At 33.6% G+C, this 25178-nt stretch overlaps 1 protein-coding gene across 1 annotated transcript in view; it reads left to right on the forward strand.

The window, feature by feature from the left end:
• Positions 1-25178, forward strand: part of LOC128983596 (protein tincar) — an 85562-nt gene that overhangs the window by 15517 nt on the left and 44867 nt on the right. Inside the window, exons 2-3 of the mRNA XM_054402944.1 lie at positions 1631-1678; positions 25109-25158. The gene's annotated coding sequence lies outside the window, so the exon portion shown is untranslated. The remainder of the gene's footprint in view (positions 1-1630; positions 1679-25108; positions 25159-25178) is intronic.

The raw sequence follows: 25178 nt of genomic DNA on the forward strand, positions 1-25178 counted from the left end.
TCTTTTCATAAACCAAAAAATGTCACAATTTTGAATGATAGCCTATACAAATCTTCAACGATTTAAAAATACTGTACAAAGCTTTAACCAAAATGTTGAACCGTTCAATGTAATAGTTTTCTCCAGTTTGTTTCGATACCTTGCACACAGAACAGCTACGACGAGCTGTACACGGCGGTTCCAACAAGACTTAACAATTTTGAAAGCTGTAGGTACAAATCCAAATTTCAGTTTGATAGCTGTAGCTAACCCAACTTGCAGAAATTGTGTCCACCCACATAATTAGAGATCTTAAATAAAATTGACCATCTCCATAATGACAATTATTGATGCACAAATAGTTAACAAAAAAGTGTATTTTTCACATCACAATCATAATAACTGAAGGAGACAAGCACATACTAGCCCAAACTTCATTAGGAGTTTTTGATGTTACTATTACTGAAAAATTCTCGCAATAGGAAAGGTTTTATGTGTTAAATAAGTTGAACAAGAGTAACTCTCATAGTCCTAATAGGTTCAACTGAATTGGATATGTATGACGCCACGCGTTTTTACTAAACTGTTAATTTATGCTAAGAATTAGCAGTAATATCCATCAAAGCTATATCGAACCATAGATAAAACATACTCCCTATCGAACCTATCCATCAGTAGACGAATAAATAGTTATGTACAATGGTACCCAACCAAGGTAAAAAGCTACATACCTTCTAGATAATACTTTCAATAAGCTAGTACCTACGAGGAATACAAATTTACATCCATTTTTGAGTCACCTTGTGTACATTGGATGAGTCACTTCGTGCTGGTGCTGCAGAGCCAGGGGATGATATTGCAGCCCGGTGACATATTGTCTCCTTTTCCTACTTCCCTCACATCTGAAGATTGGATACATTGCGTCGTCTGCAGTGCGGTCTGCGGAAAACAGAGCAATGGACTCAAGAAAACAACGAAGACAATTACGCTAAGAATAATCTTCTGAGACAAGAGTATCGTTTGCATGTTTGTAATTTTATACAATCTTCATGCATGTCGTTTAATCTTGTCTCAAAATATCACAGGTTAATATATGGTTGTACCGGGCTTAGCCTAATAGTTGCACCATAAAGTGGTGCAGCATTTTTATGTAACAAATAAACCCAAACATATTTAAAAGTTTAAAATTAAAACATAAAATAAGGATCTACTAGTAATTTATTTAGGTGTGATAAATCCTTCTATTCTGTTTTGCGTATAGTTTTCAGTTTTAGTTTATTAAACTAAAAGGTTGTATTTTTTTATTTTTTAGTGTATTCCCGCATAGCGAAGTACAGTAGCGCCCATGTCATGCATGCCCATGTGCATGCAGTAGCATGCATGTTTGTCACATGTGTTTTAAGCGCCTACACAATGTTGGTCCTTGCATTCTATTAAATGGTCTGTTTCTGCCGCATCAAATTGCTTGCATCCTACAAAAATGGTTATACGCGTTCAATCATTCAGTAAAATCTTTGTATTTCCAAACATAATATTAATTAAAATCCAAAGGTAATTGAAGATGTGATTGATGTTAAAGTAATATTGCAAAAACAGCTTTTGTAACTTTTTAAACGCATAATCAACTACAGTAATCTTATTTCTGTTACAGACAAATACTTTCCATGAGGATCAACCATAATTGGAAATAGCTCAACAGGTAAGTTAGGTTCAATTAGTAATAGTGTGCTAGTTTGGTGTTTTTAGTAAAAATTAACTTTTTCTCGATATAATTAAGTAAATATGTATAATTATTTTGTAAAGGTGTACTCAGTGTACACCGATTTTGGTCGCCGATTTGTTTGAACTAAGTTATGCCACACGTATGCGGTATTCTGATAAAAAAATAAAATAAAATAAAAATAAAAAAGAGAAAGGTTTATTTCTCTTGCCAGGAAATATTGGCATCGAATGACAAACTCGTGGGTTGTGGCAGCGTTTTGGGATTGTCGAAAAACCGGAACCGATCTCTACACCGAATCAGTCAACAACACACTCTGAACTGAAACAATCTGTCTAGCACCGACATTGTTTTTGTTTACATGGTGGAAATAAATTCCCCCCCCCCCTACACTCTCTACCGCTAGCCTATATTTAACTAGTTCAAACTTGTTTCGCCATATCGCAGCAAAGACAGTTAATAGTAGTAAACGCAACGATTGTGTAAAGATAGTTTGACTTCTACGAGTGTCGTTATAACTATCTTAATAGGCGTAAAATACCTACTTTTGTGTGGTCGTCATTTCAAAGTAAAGTATTAAAGTAAAGTAACTCAGACTATACACACAGTCGACGCTGTCACACGCCCCAGTATCCTGAGGTAGACATGGTAGCCATGACCTTGGCCAATGTAATGTCACATGTAGGAGATGTTTGTGCCCGCATCGTTGTCAAACCATTAGTCAACCGGTAGCGCCAACCGCTAAACAAGGATAATGTCTCCAACATGTTTCTTATAAAGCAGTATACCTTGACTTTTTGTAGATGGAAGGTTAAAATGAATTTACACATTGGAGGGATCGCTTTCTTTGCTCAGGAAGGGTCTGCTTTACATATTACTCCGGGCTAAGCCTTTATTATATGCCACTAGGGCATTCCTTGTTTCCTGTCTAGGTGGATCGGCCGACTTTATTCAAAGTATGCTCTCCCTCTCTCAGTGAAGCCTGCAAGATGGATCCAAGGGATCATACTAATATTTGATTAGAAATTAGTTTTGTTTTGTTTTGTATTCGGGATAGGCCAGTGTGACAGAAAATTGTTGTCACTTTATATTCACGTTTTACATAGCTGGAACACAAGTACAGTAACTTGCACGGATTATTGTATACTATAGATATTCTTCCCTTAAACAAAATACAGTGATTTAGTCAATACAGTAATGCATCCTGTATATATTCTTTTTTAGACATTATTGTGAAGATCCTATATGGATATTTCGTTTTCTAGTTGTTCAGAGTGTATTATGTATTATTAGTAATGCATCCTGTATATATTCTTTTTTAGACATTATTGCGGAGATCCTATATGGATACTTCGTTTTCTAGTTATTCAGAGTGTATTATGTATTATTAGTAATGCATCCTGTATATATTCTTTTTTGACATTATTGCGGAGATCCTATATGGATATTTCGTTTTCTAGTTATTCAGAGTGTATTATGTATTATTAGTAATGCATCCTGTATATATTCTTTTTTAGACATTATTGCGGAGATCCTATATGGATATTTCGTTTTCTAGTTGTTCAGAGTGAATTACGTCTAATTTATCGTTAGTTTTTACTATTAATATAGTGTCATCATTTATTATTTTAACCTTTAGTTCACTATTCATCCATTTCATTTTTTTATATAACTGTTGTTGGCCATTTCCTGCTAATATCAGAGATGATTCCCCCGCGCTGTGTGGCTGGAGCTGAAGTAGCAACCCCTGTGACACATAATCCCCCATTTCCTATTTCCGCAGATCTGAACAAATTGGCTACGTAAACCACCCTTTGACTGCGACTGCAGTGCGTCGCTGGGGGGGGAGGGGGTCACGTGGCTCGTCGTGTGCTTTGGAATTATATTTCAAATGTACAGTAACTGGAAAACAAATGCAGACGCTCTTGAAATATTAGACTACATTGTTTCGTAGATTTTCCCAATTGGTTGACGGACAGTAATGAGCTCATTAGACTTGTCTATGTCTATGATGAGGAGTTTGTCACTGTTTAGTTACAATCATCGACGAAATGATATTGACTGTGTTGCTAATAAGTCGTTACTTAGTTATATCGCTAAACAATCAATTTGTCTGACGTAAGTGTGCTTGTGTTGAACTTTGGATCCACTTGCTAGTTGTTATAGGATTGGGCATCTAATAATAATTATCAACCTACAACTACAGATAGTCATTGAGACGGTGACAAGGCTAAGTGTAAGGTCAAAAAGAAAACAAATACCATAGTTTTAGAAATAAGCAAAAAAATATTATAAATGTTGACACCAGGGGTTTACCTCAATAGATACTCAAGACCAATGACAATCAAGAGTGAGGGTTTTGTTATCATCACAAAGCAATCTTGGTGACAGAAGATTCTATTGTTTCCTGAGTAATCCAGAATTTGTTTTTGTTACCACTCTTAAGGGTGTTTGGTCAAAAATTTGATGTCTTATTTTTTGTTATTGTTCAATTGTACTAAAAATTAGAGATACAAATATATCAGAAAAAATTATTTATTTTGAATATTAAGCGAGATATGGAGCTTGAAAGTAGTAAATTTTTAATCTTTGGTACCAGTTCACAGGGAGAATGGGTAATGCGATTCTCACCAAAATTTGCATTCAGGTGTGGAAAAATAAGATAATAATCACTAGCTATTTAAAATTAAAAAAATTTTTAAAAAAAATTTAAAAATAGCTCTTTGTTTTTGGGAAAAATGTATCTGTATGTTGGAATAAAAAAAAATGTGATATGTTTACTCGTTTGGGCTGTGAATTCGTACCTTTGATGCCTTGCGCTGTCGGAGCACTACTCGTTGAGAGTGTGTACACTAACACCGGGGCTTTAGAATACAACGATAAACGTATTCTTTCAATGTTAAAGGATGTTAATAATTACGTGATGTTAGAGTATTCTAAAGCCCCGGTGTTAGTGTACAAACTCTCAACGAGTAGTGCTCCGACAGCGCAAGGCATCAAAGGTACGAATTCACAGCACAAACGAGTTAACATATCACATTTTTTTTTATTCCAACATACAGATACATTTTTCCCAAAAACAAAGAGCTATTTTTAATTTTTTTTAAAAATTTTTTTTAATTTTTTAAAAAATTTATAAAAAATATTTTTTTTTAAAATTTTTTAATTTTAAATAGCTAGTGATTATTATCTTATTTTTCCACACCTGAATGCAAATTTTGGTGAGAATCGCATTACCCATTCTCCCTGTGAACTGGTACCAAAGATTAAAAATTTACTACTTTCAAGCTCCATATCTCGCTTAATATTCAAAATAAAACATTTTTTCTTATATATTTGTATCTCTAATTTTTAGTACAATTAAACAATAACAAAAAATCAGACATGAAAATTTGCGACCAAACACCCATGAGTACAAAAACACATTGGAACAATTAACAATTCCAATTAGTAGAAATTAGTGCATTATTGCACAATCAAATCTACTTGGGCCTGTTTAAATGCTGCAATTTAACTCATTAGCAATGTGTACTCGACGAATTATAGTTGGCTAAAACTAGTTAATTAACTTTAAAGGCTTCGTAAAAAAAAGGCATTCACAATTTTACCCCTTCTGTATTAACTTTTAGTTTACTTCAAAAATAAAAGGGTAAAGGTAGTATGGATTTAAATATGGAATCGTCATGTTATTCTTTATTCGATACATTTTGTAAGAGTTTTAGTTAAGTTTTAGATGGTATATCTTCTAAAACATAAAAGAGTTTTATGGAGGAAATTTATGAGGGATACAATCAGATGTTATCAAAGAGGAGCGAGACGGTAATCTCTCGCCGCAGGTACAAACGTAAAAAAGGAAATTGTGAGGGAGTGAAACCTCTATCCGGCTACGTTTCTGGGATTGAGAAGTATAAATGGATTTTACACCAGGGATTTTTATTATTATTATTATTATGTATCTATTATTTGAAGACGTGTATTTATCATATTGGCTCAAATAGTAAAAGTGGTCATTTCCTTTCTACGTAAATGCACTTTATTAATTCCAGCAGATAAGATGTGTGGAATTAGCTTTTACAGCTCAAAAGTAAAATAACCAACATTTACTCGGCCGAGTGCCTATTGTTTTTGTTTAGCGAGTTTCTATTCAATTATTTTCTCATCTCTGAACATAATGTTATTGTTTGTAAATACATCGACATTTTGTCTGCACCCGAGTCGTCTTGCAGGATCTTATACCAATGAGAAATCGTTTTAGAGAAAATGTTTTGGATTCAATTTGGTTAACCCATGTATTTATTTGTTTGATGACGACGATTAGAATGACCCCTGACAGATACATTTTATTTCTGTCGACCCTATGACAATTTATAAAGGTTTAGAGTTAGATAAAAAGTGTAAAGTTGCATTAACTGCAAAACAATTGCCCATTCGTTACACAGCCCCAGAGAAAACTCACGGTTTAATTAAACCAAGATATTTACGATGCTCGGAACACCGGATACTAATTATTTAGAGTGAAAGTCTGTGATTTTTCAGTTACTGTTGACTTACCACTTGCTGCTTTTCATTAACCGTATTTCAATTCAATATGCTTATGTTTATGCTATTTAAGAATTGTATACTATAAAGTAACTTGGTGTTATTGATCAGTTGCTGTATTGTGCTATAAAGAAGTTTTGACAAAACTGCATTAAAATTATTTTGTATATATTTTTTGGACACACCTATTAGAGCTTTAGATACATATTAACCTATAGACGACTTATACTAAAGGTAAAAATGTCTCGTACCTTGTATATTATGTTTCAATGTCCAGCAGAAACATCCACACAAAGCATATTTAACAATATTATTTTCACATATCAACAAAATATGAATGTATTAATCACACGAATACATTAAGCAGTTACAGTTGTTTATAATGATTATTTTACTTGGATTAGTAAAATAACCATTACAGTATAAATCTATAGCAGGTGTTATATATAGTCCTGATTATATATTGTGGTTACGTGTGTTTTTATAATAGTAATTGTCTTTTAAAATAATATGTCTTTAAAAAAATTTTTATCTATTGAAAGAATTACATGTTATGTAGTTAAATTAAGGTAAGGAGAATAATAACATCAGGGCACCAAAGATCAAAGATATTGATAAATATTTGGCTGATATAGGCAAGATTTGATACAACACCAACGACTTCTGTGTGATTTTCGACTGCCACCATTTTATTAAATAGTTAAATCCAATAATAGATCTCAATAACCTTATAATCAAAATTACTATTGTTAATCCAAAGATGTGAACTTTCTAAATAGTAACTATTGTGCTGTTTGTCTAAATAAGTTACATAATTGCATTTGCAAGTTGCATTTAATTCATAAATGAAAATTTTGCTCCATACAGTACTTAATTTTAGTACTGTATATTTGTTTTACTTAGTGTCATGGGGAACATTTAGTGAGAAGCAACAAACTTTTTAAATTTGCAATCATTATAAATACGTATGATACCGTTATAAAACTTTAACATAGTTAATGATTAACATAATACATAGACTGTATAACTGTTAAATAAAAAAACCTGAATAGTAGGTAATGTGTTTCAGGTGTTGGTATATGTTACTTATTAAATAATTTATAAATAAAAATGCTTTTTAAAAATTCCACGTTTTTAAACGCACTAAAAAGTATAAAATAATTTATAAATATGTTGAGAAAATAAATACTTATAATATTACAAATGAAAAATGTGGGGCGCATGCTAATTTACAATTACCTTCACCTATCGAATTATTAAATGATCTATGGTCTCACAACTTCAAAGATTTGTTTCACAATATGAAATAATTACACACACTTCAAGTTCAATTCATAAATCCTTGTTATTCGATGACAAGTTAGTATTTCAATTATAACGCCCTCTCAATGTCGTTTCTGTTTCTGTGATGTTTGTTGAATGTTCCCACGACTTCTTGTTATCATTTGCATCTGTATCGCGCCAATCACTCCAACAATACCTCCCCCCCCCCCCGCGAGGTGATTGACATTTTGTGTTCGCACGTGTTATTATTTGTTCAGCGTATAATGAGCCTCACTCGCTCCGTACTCTATGTCTGCAACAGGCTGCATGGGTAATGTCACCCCTTGCGCGGTAAATGGTTCTTTGTATGAAGTACTTTGATCACTTACCTGTGACTCGTTCATTGACGTACTGAACAGTGAACAGGTCATACACGTCGACATCTATTAATATAATAATGTCGTTGTTTATTCCTAAACATTATGATTTGTCTGTTTAGTTAGTGCTTTATAAGTATAGTACAAGTTATTGGAATAGTGACAATAGTATTCAAATGCTATAAAATGAATTAAAAGGCATTACATCGGCTAACAGTTTGGAAATAAACTGTACTCTTGATTTAAAATCGCCTTTTAATGAAAGCTCCTAATCAACGGATCCTTGTATGTAATAAAGCGCAAACTCATTTATAAAACAGCCCTGTAACACCGAACTTTCTTTTTGTTCCACGGGAAGTTGAGTAATAAAGCTGGATGAAGTGCAGCCCAAGAGCTGAGCAGGTATTAGGCCGACGTATTACATTACAATGCTGTGTGAACGCTTGGCGTGGCTGATCTCTATATCAGTGCCTGTGTGCAACAGGGATTAGCGATTACTTACTATAGAAAATCCCTTATCGTTATATTATACAATATACAATGTATACAATAATTACGAAGGATAACGTTTTTTATAGTATTAAGTAAATAACGTGTAACATTTATGAAAAATATTTATCTTTTAGTAGTTTTAATTTCGCAAGGTAACACACACCCTAATAAAATGCCATAGACTATACCATTTTCAAATTAAAATAAATAATTGTAAGAAACTGACTATTTTATATCTAAATTTATAATTTAAGCAAAGTAGTAAATATCTGTATGAATTCCTGCATAAAAATGTTGTTGCTTATCCCACGGAACAATTAGCAAGACCCAGATATTTTGTATTAATAAAAATAGTGATATTATATTATTTCCAAGAGAATGATGTTTTGAGTTGTGTTATCCTATGACTGTGAGTAAAACTTTCTATTCTTATGGTTAAGGCTTTATCTTAAGAAACCGTAGTAGATGGCTTATCTAAAAAACTTAAATAAAGTTACTGGGCACAAAAATGTATTCAACACATTACTCAGTGACTCGCTACCTTCCAAGACGAGGGCTTGAACCATTCCCTTTCAAAACGTAAAAAAATGCTACTGGCGTAAAAATACACACAAAAATTAGGGGTTGGCTTTCTTACAAAATGTAATACAAGTTTTCCGTTATTTTATTTTGCTTACTGTGATATTTATCTTAAGATTCTCTGGGGACGACTAAGAGTCACAAGCATTTTTCAAATAAGCTTTGGTTGACATTTGCATTAAATTAAAGGTCTTTGTTGGTAAAATACGATGCTGCAAGCCCGAACTCAAACTAACAACCTAGTCAAAATAGCAGCCGACCAAAGATCAAAATAGCAAATTCATGAAATCTTTAAACGGATTCAATTTTTGAAAAAAATGTTCTTTTCAGTTCAAGTTTACTGAATTGTATTATACTAAAAAATATCTTTTTTTATTTTATGTGTTTAAATTTGATGTGTATATCAACCCTTAACTTAAAAAATACATCTTCAGTCTCAGCGGGCCGTTTCCCTGTAGGGTATTCTTAAATGACGTGTAGGAATGATTGAATGTCCAGTAATTTTAACCAGGTTTTGTAGCTCTATTGTTATTATTTTTGAAATATTTAATCGTCCCGGGATGTTGTCCACCCTGTATACTGCATTTATAAAACAGCGTGATTGTTAGTGTTGGAAGGGTGCGCTACTGGAGTGCACATAATTGAATGCACCAGTCACACCCTTAGGGCTGCTGTTTCGTGTCACTTGTCAAAAACTGACCCTTCCTACCAACTCAATTATATCGTCAAATATTCCATGTATAAAAATATTGTATCGTTTTTATAAATTCTGAATCAAATAGTTTTCTATTGAATTTGAATATTACGTTTGTATTTAAACCTAATACTCTTGTGGTGATATTCCAAGAGAGATAGATTGTTTCATTGTATTAACAGTCAAATTTATAGTACAGTATTCAGTATTTTTCTGCTAAATCCATTTATTGTGAAAATTGTACCAGTGTTGATTTTTTGTAATAATAAATAGAATGTTATAGAGAACAGTAGGTGTTTTTTTTTTCAATATGTATATTGTCAATAATCCGACAAGATATTTTGCCAGGAAACTTTAGAATCTATTTAACCGTTCAGCGATGTTAAGTAATAAGTCTTATAGGCCTAATTACAATAAAAAAAAAATAAAATACTCTCGCATTGCCTTACACTTTGTTTACAAAGTTAGTGTATGAAGCATAATCAACATAATTGTAACCTTTTTCTGTTACATGAAGTAGACTTCTGTCTGCTATTTACCATCTGTACACATACATCAAACACACAAACAATCACAGTCTCTTGGTAATATACGATGTTCAGTTTTGTGTTAAAAGCATGTTTAAAATGTGCTAGGTTTTGTAAACATTCGTAAAACAAATTATCCTAGGACAGTCCTAATTATCGTATAACGTTTTACATTTTAAAGTTTTTCTGTTTGAAAATCAACGATGGAAATAAAGTATTGAAAACTGTTTTACCAATTGAATTTACGCTCCGTTTCAATTCCTGTTTAGTAAACTTTTGGAAATGATTCATAATGAATTCCGAATGTTAAGAATTTTTAAATCACAAGTTTCTCCCAACTTTACGTTAAACTTGAGTGTGACTTTAGTCTTATCTTAAACAATTCTCCAAGTTAGGAACAGAAATGTTCAATTCCTCTTTCCTTCCTGATTTTGCTTATCAAATAGATGGAAGTTTGTATCCAGCGAACCGTTTATTTCTTTGTAAAAAATGATATTTTTTTGGTTATTTTTTCACAAAAGCTTTTCTATGAAAGACTACGTTCCATTAAAACTTTTTGACGGGACCAATTTAATACGTAATACAGTAATACGATTACAGCCTACATACTCAAACTATCAATTGAACTGTCTTTCTATATTACTAATATTATAAATGTGAAAGTTTGTGTGAAGTTCAATCACGCATTAACTACTGGACGGATTGGGCTGAAATTTGGCATGACGATAGCTTACATTCCCGATTAACATATAGGCATATTCTTATCTCAAAAATCCTTTCGGCCTCCGCCCCAGTGGCTCTGTAATTCCCCATGTTAACCTTATGAGCATTCATATTTAAAGGGAATTAAAAAATTTAGTCAGCTGTTTCAACTAAAAAAGTTGGTTCTATGATATGAAAGCATTAAAAAGTTATAACACTTACCAACAGGGTGCAGCACTATTATTTTTTTGCATTTATGAAAACAGCTAATTTGAACTAAGCAGCAACACAAAACTGTGATACACAATGAGAACTGTCAAAGTAGGATTATTTACAGTTGTGTTTATGTTTTTAATTTTATGAATAATTTGTGACTTTTTGCGAATTTTTGAAAAATTTGTCCCCTATTGTTTAGGTAAATTGGTAGAACATTATGGCTATGGTGTGTAATACTATAATAAACTGTAAATTTAAAGAAGCAAATTTTATCTAACTGTGTTCTCCCCCATTGCAAACTCAAAGCTTGAGTATAACTGTAATAAGCATTTTATACTTATATACCAACCCCGTACGAAGGACGGGTACTCTGCTAGTAGTCCAGGCAAATTAGATCAAATTTAGGGTGTGCTCCCCAAAAAATCGTCTAAAGCTGGAAAGTGTTTTAATACCTTTTGGGGGTCCCAAATAAGACTCCTGTGAGTTTGCGACGGATTCTGACGTCTGCTTAAGTTTTGGGAGTCGAAAAACTATGAAAATTTTGCACTTTTTTCAGTTTTTCGCTTATAACTCCTAAATAACGAATCCTAAGGAAAATGTTGTTCAAAGGTGTCTTTTAGTGCATTAAATTCCGCGTCGATTGATGTTAAATACGTCGAAATCGGCCCAGCCGTTTAGCCGCTGTAGCTTTTCAAAGTTGGGATATTTTCATCAACATGGCCAAAAGGTTGATTATTTGACCAGTTTTCGGCTTACAACTCCTAAACGACGCATGCTATACAAAAATGCACCTGTAGTTAGTTTGGAAAACACAAAATTCTGCGTATAATGTTTTTTTTATTAATCAATAACGGCAATTGATTGTTACTTACTTCGTATGGTCGCCATTTCATTGAAAAAAGTATTAAAGTTAAAGTTGGGAAATTTTACTAAAATTGGTAACAACATAGATCCTGTCCTTAAATGGATTATGAATTATTAGATGGTGGTTTATTCCATGATGGTCATCCAGAGGTTAATGAAAAGGCCCAGCTTGCAAGAAAATCGTAAATAGGCAAGCCTATAATGACCATAAACTGTGCAGAAAAAAAGGAAGTGGTGACTTTAATTGCGAGCTGTGATGGCACCAGAAAAGATTAAAGAAGAATTTGCCACCCTCAGTCAGCACGTGATATTCCACATTAAATCCAAGCCTCATTTTTTAATCATACTTTGGATTAAAAATAGGTCCGAACCTCTAGCGCAGTTTGACGAAGAAAGCGTGATGTAGAAAATTCGAAAATCTATTCATGTAACCTAAAACTACTCATGCTGTTTACTCCAATCAATGTAGATCTCAATGTGTTCTGACGGGTTACAACGCTTGACGAAGTTGCAGAAGCAGGTTGGCCCTACATGGTTGGGAGCAGAAAATATCCAAATCAAGTGAGGGTTGGTCTCTTCTAGAAGACACTTTCAACTAATTTTGACATTGATTCTAACAAAAGGGGCTGCTCATCCACCAATCCTTTAGAGCTCATTTAAAAGTGTACTTAATTCAGAGAGATAGGTATGGAAAATTAACGCCAATGGGTTAACTCCCATCACTACGGTTAATCCACCGGTTCGACAAGAACTTGTCAACTCCGTCAACCTATCTCGACTATCGTGTACATTAAAAAAAAGGTTTACATTATCTTGCTCCTTTTGAAATGCAGGGATATAATGCTGTCTGAAAGACTTGCAAGGGGCACGATTATCTCAATTCTATATCTGACGAAAAAGATGGATGGTACCGAATGTCACCATTTGTGGCAAGACCAATAAGAGCAAAGAATGAATTCTTAAGATTCCAATGATGAGAAGTAGAAAAATAATATGGTAAAATCTACGAAAACTCCCAATCGTTTTTTTAATAGGCTAAATAGTAAAACTATGTACATCTGTCCCATTATCATATTTCGCTTATTAAGCCAAAAAATAACATTTTTGCTATATTTAATAAAATCTTTCTCGTTGTAATATCTTATTATATATTAGAATCGCTTAACACCATTTTGGAGTGTCCATAGATGGGATCGTATAAATGGGAGCTTAGGACGAATCCTAGAATTTTTGTAACCCCAGATAACAATATTAGATTTAAAATTACATAGGGGGTCTTGCTACCCTTCCCTTCACACATTCTTGGATAAACTTCTGGATGATAACCATGGAATAAACCACTATCCAGTAATTCATAATCATAATTCTACGCCGAATTTTGCATCTGATCTAGTGTTAACAATCAATAGCGGTCAAATGGTGAAGCCGATCTTGATGAATTGGAAAACATTCTACGCAGACGTTTATGCTCTACAGGAAACTACTACAGGAACATTTTTTTATAGCATGCGTTAGGAGATGTAAGCCAAAAACTGAAAGATGAATACAGGGATAGATCGTATATAATGGGTGGTTGGGATATGAATCCTAGAATTTTCGGAACCTCAGACAACAATATTGGACTTAAAATTACATAGGGTGTCTTACTCTCATCACACCTTATTAGATAAACCTCTGGATGACCATCATGGAATAAACCACTATCTAATAACTCATCATCCATTTAAGGACAGGATCTATGTTGTTACCAATTTTAGTAAAATTTCCCAACTTTAACTTTAATACTTTTTTCAATGAAATGGCGACCATACGAAGTAAGTAACAATCAATTGCCGTTATTGATTAATAAAAAAAACATTATACGCAGAATTTTGTGTTTTCCAAACTAACTACAGGTGCATTTTTGTATAGCATGCGTCGTTTAGGAGTTGTAAGCCGAAAACTGGTCAAATAATCAACCTTTTGGCCATGTTGATGAAAATATCCCAACTTTGAAAAGCTACAGCGGCTAAACGGCTGGGCCGATTTCGACGTATTTAACATCAATCGACGCGGAATTTAATGCACTAAAAGACACCTTTGAACAACATTTTCCTTAGGATTCGTTATTTAGGAGTTATAAGCGAAAAACTGAAAAAAGTGCAAAATTTTCATAGTTTTTCGACTCCCAAAACTTAAGCAGACGTCAGAATCCGTCGCAAACTCACAGGAGTCTTATTTGGGACCCCCAAAAGGTATTAAAACACTTTCCAGCTTTAGACGATTTTTTGGGGAGCATATGTCTAATTTGCCTGGGCTATAGTATTAAATATAACTTGCCAATTAATGTTAGGATGAAAATAAATCATAGCATTATTGAACGTAGTACTACACGTATTATTAACGACTTTTATAAAAACTTTAATTAGGCCTAATGTCAAAGCACGTGCATAATATTGTAACTAATAATTATAAAACGTTCGAAGTGTTAGGAATCCATGCATGTCACTGCCGTTTATTATATGGACCATTTCAATGACAAAGTTAAATTCAGGGATTTAATATTAGACACTATCAAATCCAGATGAAATGAAAAATAGCGGAACATTGAGTGGAACGCACGGTTGGATGTTGGAGGATTTATCCGTGCCGTATGTATCGCGTCGCTGTGGATTCCATTCCAACTAAGCTCCGGAATCACGTGTAATTGCTTTAAAGTTTGGATGTACTTTTCGATTTCACATTTCGATTAAAAAGTATAACGTTGGCTTAGTAAACTCAGTGCATTGATTTCTGTTTTCAACCAATTATTTTTTGATCCCTTTTTAAATATAAAATGGAGAATACCAACTTTAGAGTTGGTAATTACTTAGCTGCTATGATTTAAATTTATGTTTAGCTTAGTAATTGAATGTCTTCATTTGTTATTGTCAGGAACATTATACACTCAATTCCTGTAAGCATTTTTGAATGAATGACGATCAATTCAAATGTTTTTTATACAACAGAAGCATTCTTTTCTGTATAAATACCTATTGAGTATAACCAATTTTTGATGCCTTCAATAAATAGATTTTTTTCAAAGCTGGTTCTTTTCGATCCTTAGAATCCACCATATAAGAAAAGTAATGACAACACGCAGTACAATATTTAAATATATGCAACGTTTTTACACAGTTTATGTATGACTATTAAACTGCATATTGTGATAACTTTTTTCCGTAAAAAAATCTGTTGTTATTCCTTTACGTAAATCATATATTGTGATTATTGTACGCAGCCCTCTAAGGCTTACTTCAGCAGAGTTGTGATTATAATACCCATCCCTCTGCAGCATAGTTAGTTGCGATTATTATTTGCAGCCCTCTAAGTAACTGCAGCATAGTTAGTTGTGATTATTATACGCAGCCCTTTAACTGCAGTATAGTTAGTTGTGATTATTATACGCAGCCTTCTAAGTAACTGCAGCATAGTTGGTTGTGATTAAAAAAAATTAAAAAAAAAAAAATACTAAGTCCAGCTAAGGATTTCTAAGGCTAACTGCAGCGAGTTGTGCGTTACTTTGAACTTTTCTCTGAGAATGCAAGTCATCAAAACTTCTTCACCCCTCGTCAAACTAAACACGGCACTAGTAAGGTGGCTTGGTCCTTCTACGCATTACTAAAACTGCGTGTGCTCTTCTACAATATCAGACGACTTCATTTTTTAATTCACGACCAAAATTTGATGATATCACTGCTTCTTCAATTCATATCACTGGCATGTGCACACTATTAATATTATTTCCTTAACATTGATTATACTTTCCTTGTATCTGCAGAATGTTTTATATGCATTTAGCCCTATGTAAAGTGTACAGCATTTGTAACATGTTCATAACATGCAACGTGTGCATAGCTTGTGTCTTGAATATTATAGTTTTGAAATGTATCTTATTCATTTAGTTACTCTCTTGATGGTCTAGTTAGACGTTGATTAAGAGGTGTTTAAAATTAAACGAAGTTTAAAGATAAATTACGAGGGCAGTAGGAAATATTTCGTCGAGAGGTCTGGGAAAACGAGTTCCCTTTTGTAAGAGGCCTCCCTGGCGAATTGGAAGGGGCGAACTTTGAATAGAACGTTGATTTAATACAGTTCTGTCGATGGGCTCTTGACCGGAAGCGAACTGTGTTTGTTAACGTTTCCAGAATAATCTGAATGGTATAACTCGTATTTTAGGAAACGTCGAGTAGCATTGCCTTGAATGATGAGTAGAAAAATTACTTTAGTTTGTCTTAAATTAACTAGGTAATAAACATGTTTGAAATATTTACAAAATATGTCAAAAATAACATAAATAGATAATCTAGGATTCTACCTCATTAAAGCTTGCGATTCCTCCCACTCGTAAACTAAATTTATCCTACTTTGAGATATTTTTACGGAATGTGTTTTATGCAACTATTTCCAAATAAGGGAAATCCGAAACATCGCCGTATGATATCGTTTAGTGTGTAAAAGTTTGAGAAGGACATTTAACTATAACATACTTGTAATGAGAGTAACATGTGTAGAAGTGCAGGCAGGGTGAGCAACTGGTGCAATTATAATGCACTCTTTGACATCCCCTTCAGTCCTCTCAACCCCCCCCCCCTTCCTCCTTTAAGAACACTAGAGAACTGCCTGACTTCCAGGCTCCAGCTGCTTGATATTGTTATGTTAATGCTCGTTTAGTAATTTAAGTACGTTGTTAGTTTTAAAATTCAAACATCGTCAAGGAAGTACAGTAGTAACATTTTTTTGCATGGGTGAAAAAGTACGGCAAAGATGGATGTTAAAAATGCAAAAATCTCTATCGTAATGAAAGATAATAGTTTATTTTGTACATTAAGCAAAATCACACTACCTTTCTATAACACAAATGTTGTTAGAGGTGGTTTAGTGTTTAGAATATTTAAGTAACATTTTATCAAACCCCTGGGGACTGGAAATGGAAGCGTCTGATACCCCTCGCCAATGACGGGGTGACTTAGAATGGCCGTTGATGCAATATGTTTCATCTAGCAGGGAAGTTCGGATTGGAAGGGGACTACTAAATGTAAGAGGGGAACAGCAAAATGTTTTGAGTAGCAATATAAAAAGGATTATTTACAAAAGTCTTATTGCTATTCGAACCGGGATTTAAGGTTGATCTAACTTTTAATTCACCCAATATGAGTGGAAAATGCATAAAAATAAACTTTGGGGCCGTTTTATATTCGTGGAATATTTTTTTTTACTTTCGTACGTTGAACAATGCGTTGTAGACACGAGTCTTCTATGACCCTATAACCATTAGGACCTACTATGTACAGGTGTCACAAACGTGCAAGTTTCCATCAAACCTTAAGAACATAAGCTTCATTGGTAGTCTTGGGTTTACTATGAACAAATCTTACAATTAGGTAGAATAAGTTCATAAATGTTTCATATGCTTAAAAACAGCTAGTGTACATATCACTTGTAGGTCACTCTAGAATGACTCTAAGCACCGTATCGGGTCGTCTATGTTATCACATATTCCTATCACATTGGTCCATTGTCTGACTTGCTGATGCTGCTGACAAGACATTGTATCCTCGCAGATGGACTACCTCAGTCAGGACCTGGGGCTCGTGTCCTGGTCATTTGTGTTCCAACAATGCAACGTCCACTCAGAACATCTCCTGGGGCTACAGTGATACAATCCGGAGACTAAACACAAGGTCATTATTTGATACAGTAACGAGTGTGGACACGCCCTCAAGGTCATTTCTGGTCGCTGTGGTTGTTTTATCAATCCTACTAAAAACATTCAGCATACCGTTAATTATACGTGCTGTCGTATGATTATTAGAGTTGTTTTCGATTTGGAAAACTAGTTCAAGAATCATTAAATTTGCCGTTTGTCGATGTTTTGGTATGCAGCCACAGCTTTTACCGATAACAAACTAGCTATTAGTGAAGGTAACGCGTTATAACAACATTTTAGAAAAATTCACATCATAATAATATAATTTAAAATGATATATTTTTCGACCTCAAAAAACAGAATCAAGTGCTAAGGCTATGTGTGACGACTGATATCAACTCGTTTCTCCGCCATTGCTTGATTATGCAAGTCGATTATTTATTTTTCTGTATACATTTTTTATTTTATTGGATTTTATTTTGATAGTTTCAGACCCTGTTGGGTTCTTTTGGTTCAAATTAGAATAGAGGTATCGTCCCGATTCATAACCGCACTAGAAACTACTTACTTTTGCTATGAAGATATCAGTTTTCAAGATGTTCGTAGACACTCACACTGTGACAGTCCAATATGGATTTGCTGTGTTAGTGTGTGTGTGACTGTCAGCGGGGCGCCCTGGTCTGGTGGTGGAATGATCACCCGAGGCCCGGAACTGAGTGTGGGGTTACAAATCTACCAATCGCAGGATGACTCATGACTTACCCTCAGGGCGTGGCTCATATCCAGTCCATGTAGCTATGATGTACCTTCCTGTTTAGTAAATATATTAGGTGTCATTACGTTATCAACTTTTAAAAACACTATAAGTAGCAAGGGATAATTGATTTCACACATGTTTTCAAACCTGATCAAATAAATATATATTGCATTTTTGAAAGATGTTTGAAAGTTTAAGGAAATGTGTATCCCTTGACGGGAAAATTACGTTTTAGGTGTTCACAGATTATGGTAGTAAATCGCTGTGCCCGATTGTATTTATTTCAAAGTAAATTTACCAAAATGTATTCTCAGTTAATGTTCTTAATTTGCCAACTGCAATCACTATCAGTATCACCATAAAGACGAGAGTTTGATCAATAGATTTTATTTTTCCCTCTAATTAGGACATCCTCTTGTAAAAGTCTCGTCATTAAAAGTCAACACCTGAAGAGATTTGTAATCAAACGCAATGCCTCGGATGTGTTTAAATATTCATACTTAACGATTACTAAGCCTGCCACGAGAACTGTGAATAATATTATTCTTTTAAACCCTTAGCTTTTCATTAGTCCGATTTTTGTAACATGTGTACCACATATCATTTGATAGGAAGCCAAGAGGACTGGTTTTGTGTTATCGAGTGTATTATAGTTTGCAATTCATTATATGTGTAATATATACTTATTTTATATAAGTAATTTATATAAACAATAATGTTATTTGAGAGTATCGATGCATATAAATAAATGTATAATATCAATCTCTTACGACTCAGACAGTGACTTCAGTTCCATCTGAAGTAATTCACCAAGTTTTGACAACGTTGTTCAATTTAAGTTTCCAGCCAGATATGCTTATCGTTCTAGAACTATTACTTTTGGAAATACTGTATTACTGATGGGTTGGTTGGTGGTAATTGAATGAATTTAAACTTCTATGTAGATTCTTTACTGGTAAAATAATATTTTAATTTTTAAATTTAATAAACAAAAATATTGTTATGATTTTATTTTTGTGTATCAATTCATTGTAACCTTAGAGAATACAACGATGTAGTCTCAGAGTAATTTTCAGTATTTTTTAACCAACCAAAAGAAACAGCAACTCATAAATATACATACAACTCTGTTGAGCATGCTTTCAATCAAACGGGAGGGGAATAAATAACAGCAAAACATATATTTCTTGTATAGCTATACATGATTTAACAAAAGTTATGTGAGAGGGGTTCTCTAACGCAATAATTCAACATCGAAACCAGAGTAGTGCTGGATAAATAATAAGGACGATTGCAGCGCTCAGCGACACACAGCATAGTCGATGATCAACCCGTGTTTTAAACAGATATTTAATTTTAAATGGTACATTGGAAATGCAGGTAATTCATTCCAGTTGTAAAACACACAGAACATTGATTTGCATTTAAAATAGTTATGGCCAACTGAAGTAATATAATAGTGTGTTAAAATACAGTATATTTTATGTAGGCTACACATTACAAATACTATCACCTGAGTAAAGAGAATTACGAATTGTTAGTTTAAAGTTATTTGACTTTTTAACAATAGTATAACGCTTTATGAATAGCATTTGATTCCAGGTATTTTTTTTCTAGTGGAAGCATTTAATTATTTAATAGCGGATTTAATGTATTTATGTTTGAATCTGTGTGTTAAGTGTGTTTATGTTCTAAAACCACTTCTTTACGATAAAAATAGTGATTTATGATTTGACACGTACAGTGGACGGTTAAAGATTGCTTTGAAATGTTTGGAAAGAGGTGATTCAGTGATGATCAGCAAAATCTTTTGATCAGAATTCAACTAACGTTGGAAACATTCGAGAGAAGACGACATTCCATATGAAAACTCGTGGTCGGAATACTGAACCTGCATCTGCTGGGTTTAGATATTTGGCCATATTCAGCATTTCGTAGAAATTATGCTTAAAACTTACTCTCATCTTATTTATACTGTATTTTGTAATGAAAGTAGTAGTTATTATACTTGTGTTAATTTTTTGCGACTACTGTTTCCTATATCGACTTTTATATAATCACAAGTGGTTGAGTGTGCATTTCAACGAATTAGAAATGTAAGTTTACTAAGTAAGATAATTATACGCAAATTTAAATAAATAATTAGTATTTTTAGAACTTAATGAGTTATAATATTATACTACACTTCACTTTCGTTATAATAATATTACATCAGTGAGTGGGTTGTGGTAGTATAAACTTGGAATTGATCAAAAGATAGCAGAGCTACAATCAGCATCAATCAATGATTCATGAGCGATATCGTAACTTCCTCTGATTCTTCTTCGATACAACAGCTGTCAGGTTAGGCTCCTTCACGCCAACCCGTCTCTGTACATAGCCCTGGATATACAGACTGTCCCAAAAGTCCCGGACCGGTTTAATATTTCCTAAACGACAACAGATAAATCAATAAAATTTTGCACATTAACACCACACTAAAAAATCTACTTTTTTAAGGAACTATCAGTTTTCTGTCATATCATGGGGACGTCCCACGAGGAGTCAGAAGGAAATCTTAAATAGGAGCATAGGTCAATATGCACATCAGTTTAAAGGGCTTAGCTAGCAGAGTTCAATGCCGGAAACCGCGCCTCGAAAGGATCACCCGTTACAAAATGGCGGCCGTTCAAAGATTTCTTGAACCTGCCATTTTGAATCTTTGAACGACTGCCATTTTTTACTCAGGCGTTCTTTTGAGCTTGAATTTACGGCATTGTAATCTACTAGTGAAGACCTTTAATTTGATGTGCATATCGACCTATGCTTACGCTAACAAAAATGTTCTGACTCCTAGGGCTCTGCCCCCAAATGCAAATTAAATGAATCTTTGAACCACTGTTACTCTTGACTTGGTTGTCCGTTTGAGTTTAAATTTGCAGCATTATATTCTGCTAGTAAAGACCTTTAATCTGATGTACATGTCAACCTATGCTTCTATTTAAGATTTCCTTCTGACTCCTTGCGGGACGTCCCCATGATGTGACAGAAAATTTATATTTCCATAAAAAAGTAGATTTTTAGGTGTGATGTTGATGTACCAAATCTTGTTGATTTATCTGTTGTCGTTTAGAAAATATTAAACCGGTCCGGGACTTTTGGGACAGTCTGTATATATATATTACAGTTGTAATAAACTGTCAGTTAACAATGCTTAGTTATCAATACCATTAAACTCAAGTATCTTTTATGTTACTTATTTCGTTAGTATTAAAATGTCATAAAGCATATTGCAGAGATTTTTCAAAATACAAGATAAATTGTGTAGACATAAATAATCTAGTGCTTTTAGTTTGTTCTCTAAGATTAAACAAATCATAGAGAATGAAAAGAGAGAAGTCCCCCGAGCGCTGCCTGCTTTCCTTCCATCGTAGTTAAACAAACCCAGAGACACTGCAGTATTTTAGACGCAGAAAACTTTGTCCATTGTTTAATGACATATTATTTTTGCAATGAAAAGGGCGTAAATTTATAAAGGCTTACGTTAGGAGTTTGAATGTAATTATCGATCCAGTTCAAATAACTACCAACATATTTTATTGTCATATATTTTAATAAGGTTGTTTATGAATTTACATTTGCGTTACTTGACATGCACTATTAAATACAGTTTATAATCTTACCTGGTAAAAATTTCAAAATTGGTTTTCAATATAATTGTAAAACATTTGATTGCAACTAATTATGATAGTCGATTCGATTTATTCGACGTAAATTGATCAACATTCTACGAAGTTACACAATTACTTTCAAACGTAATTGTGTGTAATGGTTTCATTTTACACTGTTTAAAATAAATTTGTCTTATTTCAAGATAATTTTCAACAGTTTGATGCTGTTTGTTTATTCTGAACTAGAATTCTTAAGGTTGTAATACATTTGGAATTAATTTTTTATGCTAAATAAAGTCAAACAAAAGTAAAACTTACATAAAAAAACAGTTAGCATTTATGTACTAATTATTTATTAGTTTTGTTAATTATAATTATTTATTTATTAGTTATTTGTTTATATATACAGGGTGATCAACTCAAGGAGGCCACCATTGGGATATCGGAAGCGGTAAGAATCAGAGAAAACTTTAAATGGGCGACGTTCCTTTATTTTTTTGTGGAAGTTAAAAATATGAATTTAGTTTTTTGAAATTCAGTCGCCATTTTACAATATGGTGGCCAACTTAGAAATTTCTTATAGAACACCCTATATTTTATCATGTTTTGGGATAGAACATGCAATTTAAAAACTTGAATTGTGTTTTATTCTTCAAACCGATTTGCCATAGATACGTGTATAAACAAAAAAGTATCGGTATGACGACTAATGAGGATCAATTTCATAAGTAAATAGCAATTACAGTAACAACAAGACTAGAACCTTTTCTAAACTAAACTGAATATTGGTGTCATAATATGGTTATAAGCTATGTTTTGTTGGTTTTGTAGCTGGGAAGAAATTCCAAATTTAAGAGTTTCACCACAGACAATTCTGTGGTTTCACTATTGTTTCCATTTACTATCTGTAAAATTAGTGGCCCTAATAGAAGTACTGAGTTATTTTAGGGCTAGTAGTTGTGGTTATACAAGGCTACGTTTGATTGTAAGATTAACACATGGGTGTTAGACCTCCGACCATCCACGTTGGGTCAATGCCAGTCAGGGTAGCTACTTCTATAGTTCATTGGCATTTTCAGGTATCATTAACAATCTTTTATACGAAGGTTTTCAAAATTAAACTGTACTTACAATAACTAATTAGCTTGTATTTTGGCAAATCAGCTATACAAAATGTAATATTATATGCAAATTATTTGGCATTCCTTAGAAACAACTCGTACTTAACAATATGAACTTTAGAATTACGAATAAACTATTTGTACTAATTACTGTCTGACGTCCACAGACTGACTGTCTGTCCACATACCACTGTCTATGTGGTATGTATGACTGTCTTTGTGGTACATACCACAAAACCCGATAAATTCTTACATTTAAATTATACATTACATAGCGCTTTTTTAATGTTCCATTATAAATTACACATCCATGCATAAACGTACTAAAGATTTTGGATACATGTACCGATGTATTTTAACTCACAAGATTTGCTATGATAATCACATTTTCGTCATTTCTTAGATGTAGAATGTTCCTCAAATCGTTAATTGAGTGTTGAGCTACTAATGTATTGCATCTTTAGAAGAATGAATCGACCAAAGTTTGCGAGGAAAAAATAAGTCATTAAAAGTTAAATTAATTTTTATTAATCTGAACTAATGACAAAGAGTTGCGGGAGACAGTTGTTGGTGAAAGAAAATCTCCCAGTCAACCCCGCCTCTGGTCACTACAGCAATCTTTACTGGTTTGGTTGTTTGGTTGAGTGAAAATAGTTAGTGCTGACGAGAACAAAGTAGTGGTCGAAGTAAATCAGCTGGTTTGTGAATGAGAAATACCATGTTTTGCAAACTATTGAGAAATAAGCTGTTTGCAATCTATTAAATAAATCAGATAAATCATCAGTTTCTGTCATATACTATATAATAATATAACATAACGACCGACACATTGATAAACCTTACCTGTAACGAATTTGCATATGTTTGAAAATATTTCAAAATTGCAAAATGTTTCATCGCTTTGTATAAAAAATTTATTTTTATGGATTATGTAATACTTTTCTTTGCATGTGTTTGGTGAAATATATGATGTGGGCATTCATATTGTTAAAGCTATCTAGAATTCACTTTCATTGTGTGTTTAAAATTCAGTCCGGCTGGAAAGGTGCTGAAGCTGGCCTTATTGTAAACGGATTAAAGGGAGCTGAAATGGGCTGGCGAAGCGCCTGTACAGAAATGGGACCATTATATCTGACGACCACTTCATCGGACATAACCCGGACTCTCCAGCCAATACGCTTTATTTAAAGCTTATATCGGCACAGGCACGTTTCTGTATCTGCAGTTTGAGGCAGTTAGGTTAGGCGAGAAAACTGATACAAGAACGTGGCTCAACTTACTGACTGTTAATTTACATACAACACTCCTTGCGTTTCTGCTTACAATGAGAATGACGTTTGTGTAGTGTCAAGTTTGGGAATTCCTTTCGAGGTATTATAGCTAATCCTAAACGCTTTTACGTCTATATTTTTATGCCAACCCTCAAGAGGCATCCTTGTTTTATTAAACTTTCATTGACAAATACGCTGACAGGTCGAGGAGGATTTATTCTGGTAGCAATCGCAAACGATCTTCTTTCTGCTTATCAATAACTATTGGAAGTTTCACACAAATCACGTTTGAGGAAAGCAATTGTACCCTATTATTTCTATGACACTTTTAATTTACTTTAGTAGTACTTGGACTTGTTACGATTGTATCAGTTATAAATTCAAATTGCACCTGCCTAAATAAAGGAAGTGTTTTCCAACTATTGAACTACCCGATAACATGGACAACAATGTCCAATATTTCCATTACAGTAATGATTCCTAATCGGTTCTCCTAATGATCGGGCGATTGCGGATTGCAGATAGTGATTAACAGCTGTAGATTGCGGATTGCAGGAAGGAGGATGTCGTGGAAGGCGTGTAATTATCATCGTAATTATACGTCCACCCTTCGCCTCTCACTCCGCACTCCGCACTTTGCTGCTTTGATCTGTTAATTGAGTTATGGTAATTGAGTGTGTTTGTTACAGACTGCCGCTGGCGATGAGACTTGCTACGCTGCCGACCTAGCCATAGCCAGGTAATTACAACAAGTTGATA

The sequence above is a fragment of the Macrosteles quadrilineatus genome, unplaced genomic scaffold (genome assembly GCF_028750875.1).
Source record: "Macrosteles quadrilineatus isolate MER2022 unplaced genomic scaffold, UCM_ALF_1.0 Scaffold_1__1_contigs__length_201487025, whole genome shotgun sequence".
In the NCBI taxonomy this organism is placed as follows: domain Eukaryota; kingdom Metazoa; phylum Arthropoda; class Insecta; order Hemiptera; family Cicadellidae; genus Macrosteles; species Macrosteles quadrilineatus.